The sequence below is a fragment of the Rhea americana genome, unplaced genomic scaffold (genome assembly GCF_003343005.1).
Source record: "Rhea americana isolate MKP2758 unplaced genomic scaffold, rheAme1 scaffold_324, whole genome shotgun sequence".
NCBI classification, from domain to species: domain Eukaryota; kingdom Metazoa; phylum Chordata; class Aves; order Rheiformes; family Rheidae; genus Rhea; species Rhea americana.
Window position 1 is genome coordinate 404747 of NW_028186451.1, and position 8531 is coordinate 413277.

Consider the following 8531-nt stretch of genomic DNA (forward strand, 5'->3'; position numbering starts at 1 on the left):
ATCCAGGTCCTTGATGAAGAAGTTGAACAGGACAGGACCCAGGACTGAGCCCTGGGGGACTCCACTAGCCACAGGCCTCCAACTAGACTCCACGCCACTGAYGACAACCCTCTGAGCTCTGCCTTTCAGCCAGTTCTCAATCCACCTCACTATCCACTCGTCTAACCCACACTTCCTGAGCTTATCCAGGAGGATGTTATGGGAGACAGTGTCAAAAGCCTTGCTGAAGTCAAGGTACACAATGTCCGCTGCTCTCCACTCATCTACCCAGCCAGTCATTCCATCACAGAAGTCTATCAGATTGGTTAAGTAGGATTTCCCCTGGGTGGATCCATGCTGGCTACTCCTGATCACCTTATTTTCCTCCATATGCTTGGAGATGACATCCAGAACGAGCTCTTCCATCACCTTTCCAGGGATGGAGGTGGGGCTGACCAGCCTATAGTTGCCTGGGTCCTCCTTCTTGCTCTTTTTGAAGACTGGAGTGACATCGACTTTCTTCCAGTCCTCAGACACCTCTCCAGTTCCCCAGGACCTTTCAAAGATGATGGAGAGTTGCCTGGCAACAATATCTGCCAGCTCCCTCAGTACCTGTGGGTGCATCCCATCTGGGCCCATGGATTTGTGGGCGTCAGGCTTGCCCAGAAGATCTCTAATCCTATCCCCCTCAACCAAAGGAAAGTCTTCCTTTCTCCAGACTTTCTGCCTTGCCTCCAGGCTCTAGGATTCCTGAGGGCTGCCCTTAGCAGTGAAGACTGAAGCAAAGAAGGCATTCATTAGTTCTGCCTTCTCTGTATCCTTTGTTACGAGGGCCTCCACCCCACCCAGTAGCAAGCCCACATTTTCCGCAGTCTTCCTCTTGCTACTGGTATATTTGAAGAAGCCCTTCTTGTTGTCCTTGACATCGCTTGTCAGCTTTAATTCCAAAAGGGCCTTAGCTTTCCTCCCTGCATCTCTGCATGCTCTGACAACAAAAAATTCCAGTTCCAGGAGGGTCAGGTTTAACTCCCTCTGCCCTTGCCCAGCACTGTTATTTCAGCCAGGCAGCAACAGCCAGGCTCTGTCCACATGGGGACTTCCACCACCCTCATGACATTCCTGTCAGAGGGTGAGCCTGTGCTTTCTGGGCAAGAGCAATGCCTCCTGTTCCCTGCTGGGGAGGGGTGGAGATGGAGGAGAAAAGTCCTCSCTGGAGATGCTGGGGATTGAACCCAGGACCTCCTGCATGCGAAGCAGGCGCTCTTCCACTGAGCTACATCCCCTTATTTAATAATGATTTTTATTTATCTGATTGGAGGTGTTGTAAAGAAGGCTTGCTTTCAGCAAAGCAGGCCCCATGAAGGTGCCTCAGGGTAGGAAAACTACAATCTCCCAAGCTGCTTGTTGCTTTTTTGGAAACATTGTTTATGTATGTGTGTATACAGTAAATTTGTATGCACCTTTAGTTTGCTTGTTCGGCAAATTGCAATGAGCAAACTTGAGTTCCTGGCAGCCAAATTATGAACAAATGTTATTATTAATTTGGTGTACTACAAAATTAACAATTTTAAAATTATAATGACCCTCTTGAGAAAAGAAAACACAGAGAACAAAACCCCTTACTCTGAATTCAAAGCCTGAAAAAACAGAATGTGTCCATTTTCATAGCTGTCAACTGGGCATATCTTCCACAAACTGTATGTTTACTACAGCTTAATTCTCAGTCCATTCTGACTTGGTGCTAATGGGAATTCTGCATCCAAGTAAGTAAGAGGAACCTTCTTTCGCAACATATGGCCCTGCAGCTGCCTTCATTTTTGTGTTTTAAGCTGATACTTTTTTCAAAGCCAGAACGTACATTTCGGCAATGTTTTGATTATAGACTACAAACAAGACTGCATCAGATGAAAGGAAAGGCAAGACTGACATGATTTCTTCCAGACTGCCTTTGTCTGACTCACCTTTCTCTTCAACAGGCCTTCCTGAAATAAGTGCAAAGACCAGTCACTAAACTGCCTGTCTCATAATAAGTAGCCTATTCATTATTTTTCTTGGTACCAGCAATCTGGAGAACATATAGGGAGAATGCCTCAAGGATAGTAAGTTTAAAAAGAATGAGAGAGAAAGAGAAATGCAGTTATGACATGCAAAGCACCAGTTGAACTGAAGATGGATTTGTCTCAGAGCAACATGGCATGTTTTTTATTTGCCTAAACTTTGGAAATAAATTTAACGGCACTGCCTTCTGGAATAGGCAAAAGATAGTAGGCTCTGAGGAGCACACACATTTCACTGACTTGGAAGAAGTTACAGTGCAGCAGGGGCATTACTTAAGGGACAAAAACAAACTGAAGGGAAAGAGAATATGTGGAAACAGAGACGCTGAGGTTAAAGCTGGTTATTCCGCGGCTTGGCAGAAATGTCTCCTTTTTTATTAAATGCCTTTCTTTTTCAAAATCGTCTCATTTCTGGGGAAAACTAGAGCTTTCTATTGAAAAAAAATGCTGAAGTATTGCTGGGTCTAGACCAGCTTTCCTCTGAAGAAATTAAAATTTGCAAGGAAGAGAAAACATCCTCTACTGCTGTTGTTGCTATTGTTGACAAGTTTTAGTAGGACATCTCTCCTCGCCTACCTTTAGTGGGAAGAATAAAAAGCTTGCACTTGATGTAGAAAAAAAGTGAAAGACAAACAAAGAGAATGACAAAATTGGACAAGTTGAAGTGTCCTGATTTGTTTATTATCTACTCCTTGGTACTTTCTCTTCCTGGCTTTTTTTTTTTTTTTTTTTTTTTTTGACTTGTCAGGGCTCTTCTTTCAGGCTCTTTAAGGGCCTAAAAGTTTAAGTAACAGTCCTCTTTAAGGATTATTACTAAGTTTTCAAATGAGCTAATATGTTGTGAGTTTTACTGGCAGAGGTTTAAGGACAACAGCTTGTGATAGTCATTGCGGCCAGATAGCCAGAAGGGAAGGTCTTCTTGCCAGCCCTTTGGTATAGTAAATAGTAGAGGAGCCCCAACAGGAAGACCGAAGTATATGATATAAAACTGAACAACATTCTTATTCRGGAAGAGACTTTGGCATACAACTAGCTGAAAACCATCACAGCCAGTGCTCTTACTGCCTGACTACCATCTGAGAARTTGTTTAGACCCTGAACCCTGCCGTGTGCTGTGAAAGGCTGCTACTTGTGCTGCATACCATACAGTGGCAGAGCACAACTACCCCCGACTCATCTTGGGCCCAAAGTGTGGTGGAGCACAACCCCCCTGCCCCTTTTATCTCGGGCCCCAGATGACTGCAAATACCTGACAGCACCCAGTGCTGACCAGGAAGAACTAGATGATACTGTTTGCAACTTGTGAGGCCAGAAACAAGCATGAGATCAACAACAAGGAGTGTATTTTCTCAAATACAGTATGAGGTCAGCAAAAAGGAATCCTCTCCCCAACACAGCGTGAGATCAGCAAAAAAGGTACATCTCCACACCAAATATATATGACCACGAGTCAAACTGTATGTTCATAAATTGCACTGCAGCCTAGATCCCACTGAGCTCTCCTGCACAGCGGCGGGCTGCACAGCAGTGAATCTCCCCTTGAGTGGGGACACCTCTCAAGGTTACTCTCCAGAGTTAAGAGAACCTTTGACAAGAAACCATTGGAGAGGTGAGAAACTGAGACTCAGGCAATAATAAATGTGCAGTAAGATTCACTTGTTATGACTATAAACATGTTTGCAATACATGCAGGGTTAATAATACCYGCCCTCTTCCCCCCACAACACATGCCTAGCGCCAGCTTGTGTATCATCAGCCCTTCTCAGCAATCAAGCTTACATATCCGCAAGAGAAGCTTAAGCAGCCCTCCTCAGCTCAAACTCAAGCATCTTACTAGAGCAGAGTTTGCAAGGCCCCGACGCCAATTTGCATGTACTTACAGGGTAGGCAGCATGCTAAAACTGAAGTAGCTTTTTTCTAGAGAAAATAATAAGGATTAATAGGACAAGGACAGATTTGACATGACAGTGTCAGCCAGAGACACGAGCTGACAATACTAGGGTGACATTTTAAATATATTCTTATATATTTATATATCTTATATATCTTATTTGCAAGGAATGAACATAATGGTGCTCCAAGAGACGAAGAACTCCACCTGCTCTAGAGATGTAGCTATAGCAACCTCCACAAGACTGCACTGCTAATCCGCAGGTGTTGAAGAGGCATAGATAGATGCYGTTGAGTAATTCAACTCCAAATAGATACTTTGATCTGCATAACAGCTTGCATTTATGTCCCAAATATGGATCATTTCCAGTTCTACAGTTCTTCCTTATAAAAGCTACATCCCCATCCTTTATTTTTTAATGGGAGTTTTTAAACTTACCTTTGCTATCTAACAAACAAGAAAGCTCCATTATTTGGGATTTGGAGAGGGATAAAGGGGAACTGAAGGAGAGAAAAAATTCTTTCATTGCCAAAAATTGTCAAACTATTTTTTGCAACCTTTATCCAAATGACTCCTCAATGAGAATAAAGCCAAACAAATGAGAAAACTTGTTCTACTTTCCTATACATAACTTACTGACGAATCGAGTCCATATACATATTAAAGACAGTCTACGTCACTGCAGACTCTGGGGACAGTCTCTGAAGATATACTAAATTAGATTGTGCTTCATTAGCAGCCCTAGCACTGTTAAAAACACCAGGCTAATGTCTGTGCTGCTTTACTCTCCACGAGATGTCATTGAACTTGGTGGGGATGCCTGGAATGGAAGTCAAGGCAGAATGTGGCTCATCATCAAACAGCTCCAAAGGAACAGGGACCTTTGATAAGCAAAATCTGCAATTCACTGATACAATAAAAGGAAGGAATTCAATAGCTCCAAGAGAAAAATGACCCCTCATTGTATTCCTTGCTAATCTGCTGGAGCCCTCCTTCAGGAGGGGAGTTCAGTCATGCACTCATCATTTTGTGAAAGCTCACTAAGGACATTTGATGAAGCCTCTAAAGTCTGTACTATTTGCCTCTTTTTGTTACTCACTTTTACCTTCTATTTCTTAGCTAGCTGAACATGTCACAGTCTAGCTGTTCTCCTCACTTTCTGGAGCACCTGTACTGCCTTGTTTTTCCTCCCTTTCATGTATTTCTTTGCAGGCTGCAATATAGCTGCCTTATTTATTTATCTGACTATATTCTCTGTGTTAAATAAACATAAATCAAACCAGAAAAGCTATTCAAAATATCTCTATGCTTGCAGAAGTCAGTGACCAAAGTTGCCTGGGCAGTGGCCTCTGCTGCACCACCCGGCTCCTCAGCCACCTCTGCCCCCCATGGACCTCTAGCTCAGGTGCCGAACCTGCAATGGTTCAGACTCTTTATTCCTGGCTCTTGCAGCTTTTCCATTTCAGGATGTCACCTTTGTTCATGGCATGGCCCCATCCCCTGCCTGGAAGTGCAGAATTACAGCATCCGGCTTGGTGACCAAGTGGGAAAAGCGCTTTGGTCTTTAATAGCTAGGTCTTGGGCACTTGGCACACTTGTGCCTCGGGCTTTGAACAGACGACACCCGCCGGTTACCCTTTAGCAACTAAATGTCTAATCTCCAGTGATCAGTCTGAAATCACAAACCACCTCCCAGTAAAGCTGTGGTAATTATACTGCTATCTTTTAATTCTTTATTAATTAAATCCTATGGCAACTTCTCCATTATTCTGCCTGGAACTGATATCAAGTTAATTGGACTATATTTATCTGGGTGGTTTCATTTTTCTTGGAATTTTTGCACAATATTAACATTGGCCTTTGAGAATTTCCCTGCTACTTCATGATTTATTAAAAACTTACATTCAAAAGCTAAAAACATCCCAAGTCAACTCTTTCATTACTCGAGAGAGAGAGGGGGAGAGGGCACTTTTATAGGCCTTATGATTTAAAGAATACTTAACCCTAGTACAAGTAGTTCAATATTTTTCTTAATTATTAATGTATTAGAAAATACATTACTCCAAATCAAGAACAGAAAGTACTGTTGAACAATTTTGGTTTTGTCTTCACATTATTAATGACTTGGCTGTCTCCTTCTAGTAATAAGACTGCAGCTTTGATAGCTTTTCTGCTGTTACTAATGTAATTTGAAAAAAACTCCTTTTCTTATAGCCGTAATGGATCCTTTTCTGATGTCTTAAGTATCCTTTATCAATTGTCTACACTTCATAAGCTTTTATTTATATGGATATTTTATTACTTTCCCCTTTTCCCCATATGTTGCATATTACTTTTTAATTTGTTATTCCTGCCTCCATTCTTCCACCAAAAGAAAATGAGCTTTTCACCAATACTATTCAGCTCCTTCATTGTGAAATAGTGGCTTTTGGGTCATTTAATGTATTCTTCTTCATAATCTTTGTTTTACCATGTACATATCTCTGTTTGCCTCTGCATTCACACTCAGTTCYCTTGTAACTTTGTCAGTTTGGGAAAACAGCGCTTTTAAGTACGATGTATATACATGACTTTTAGTTACAGAAGTTGTCAGGTAATGATATCTGTCCTTAGGCAACCTGCACTTTCTGTTTTTGACAAACAGAACAGCACAATTTTCCTTGCCATACAGACCAAGGCTTAAGGAGGACATCAGGGGCTTAAGGAGCCCCTGAGCTTGGGGTGCTAAAGATCTTACCCCTCTAAAGCACACCAATTTGGTTTCATAATCTAGGGCAATTTATAAACTAGCTTTCTGATCCATACACAGTCGAGATTTGCTGCCTCTGAGATGCCAGACATTCCGCAATAAGCAGCCGTGGCTTCAGCAGATACTGTGCCGCCTCTGYTTTTAGAGATTGGACCCTGCCTTGACAGTTTTATCTGAGGATTTTAACATTTCAAACACACAAAGTTTTCCACTCAGTTTCAGCAGGCCAGTTATATCAGTTTTCTTCCCATCACTGATTATTGTCACTTCCTCCTGCTTGTTACCCAAACTCCTCATGCTGGTCTTTAAACACCTGGAAAACACATGCTCCTCATAACCTCTGTCACTGATTTGCCGTGCTTGCACCACGCTAAATTGGACGAGGTCTCTGGCCCAGGGAGCGCTTGGTCGACGTAATCTCATGGCAAACTGAGACGAGGAGGCTGACTCGGAGGTCAGGCAAGGCAGAGCCAAACCCCGAGCTACTTCTTAATCCTTTGCCTCTACTGCAAAAAACTCTCCTTCCTCTTGAATTGCTTTTGAGCTATATTGCTCCCAAAAGTACCAAACTGTGTCTAGCAAGCCCAAATAGCCTGAGTTACTGAGTTGACTGGGAGATGTCACATGTTGCTGAAGAAAAATCTTAACTTTCTTTCTGTGTGTACATGGCTAGCCTGTAACAGGAATAGACTAGAAAAATAATACTTTGGGAACTAAAATCAGCACTTTTTAATGTTTGATTGTGCTGTTTTTCACCTTCCTTAGCATTTCAAGTGCAAGGTCATGCGGCAAATCATTACACTAGCAATGTTTATCCCTGTTGGAAGAACTCCATTAAGAGTTGATTTGAGAAAAGTCTGGGTAGGGGCTAATATTTTTTCTCTTGAAAATAGCTCCATTATTCAAAATCCTTTTATGCAACATCATATCTTCATTTTCCTTGCTGATGGCAGCTATTGTAAGGAAAAAAGCCAATATTCTTCAAGTAGGAATCATTTTTTTTGAAGCAATAATRTTGAACTGTAGCCCCCCACATCCCTGTGCACCCCCTATTCCTGTGGATTTGTATTGTGGAGTCAGAGAGCTGTGGGTTAGGAGCRACCGCTGGCTGTCACCTAGTCAACTCTCTCTTGAAGCTGGCCTAGCACTGGACCAGGCTAGCTGGTGTGTTTACATGCACACGCATGCACACACACACTTAACGTGTGTCTCTATCTATGTATACACACATGCACCAAATTACAACTTTTATCAGCCCTCACTATTTTCAGATRTTTTTAAAACCTTACAAGTTTTAAAAACTAAGATACAGGTGCTGTATCTTAGAAATACAGCTTTTAACACCAGCTGGTTTTACTCAACTAAGTGTTTTATCTAAAAGATTAGATTACTCACCATAGGGAAGGAAGCAACTTAAATACATTGTGCAGCAGGTAAAGTGCTTTGGGCTCTGCATTGTGTCATTAAGACCAATATGAGAAAGCAGCAAGACTTACCTTAATCTTGCTGATCAGCTCAATTAACATGGTCCCTACAGTGTCCTCCTTGCTATCTAATCCCCATGGTTTCTTGTTCTATGTATTTTGTTCTGATAATATTCTTTATCAGATCATTGCCAAGGGTGCAAAAGTACATATTAAGTAAGTAGGCATGTGGCAGTTATTTAGAGAAGTCACGTGCCTAATTAACATGGAAATCAAGCAACGGACTATTAAGTCTTTCATGGAAAGAAAAGAAATGTACTAGATACAGGCCCTAAAAATAAAAAATAGAAAGAGGAAAAGTGCACAAGGAAGGAGGCTAATTATAAGCAGAATTCAAAAGCAATGCCATTCATAACAACCTGTCTACTCCT

At 41.9% G+C, this 8531-nt stretch overlaps 1 non-coding gene across 1 annotated transcript; it reads right to left on the bottom strand.

Annotated features, from left to right (window-relative positions):
- Positions 1 to 1190: 1190 nt before the first annotated feature.
- On the bottom strand, positions 1191 to 1262 carry TRNAA-CGC (transfer RNA alanine (anticodon CGC)). The gene has a single exon. It is a non-coding gene; the product is annotated as a tRNA-Ala (tRNA).
- Positions 1263 to 8531: the final 7269 nt, after the last annotated feature.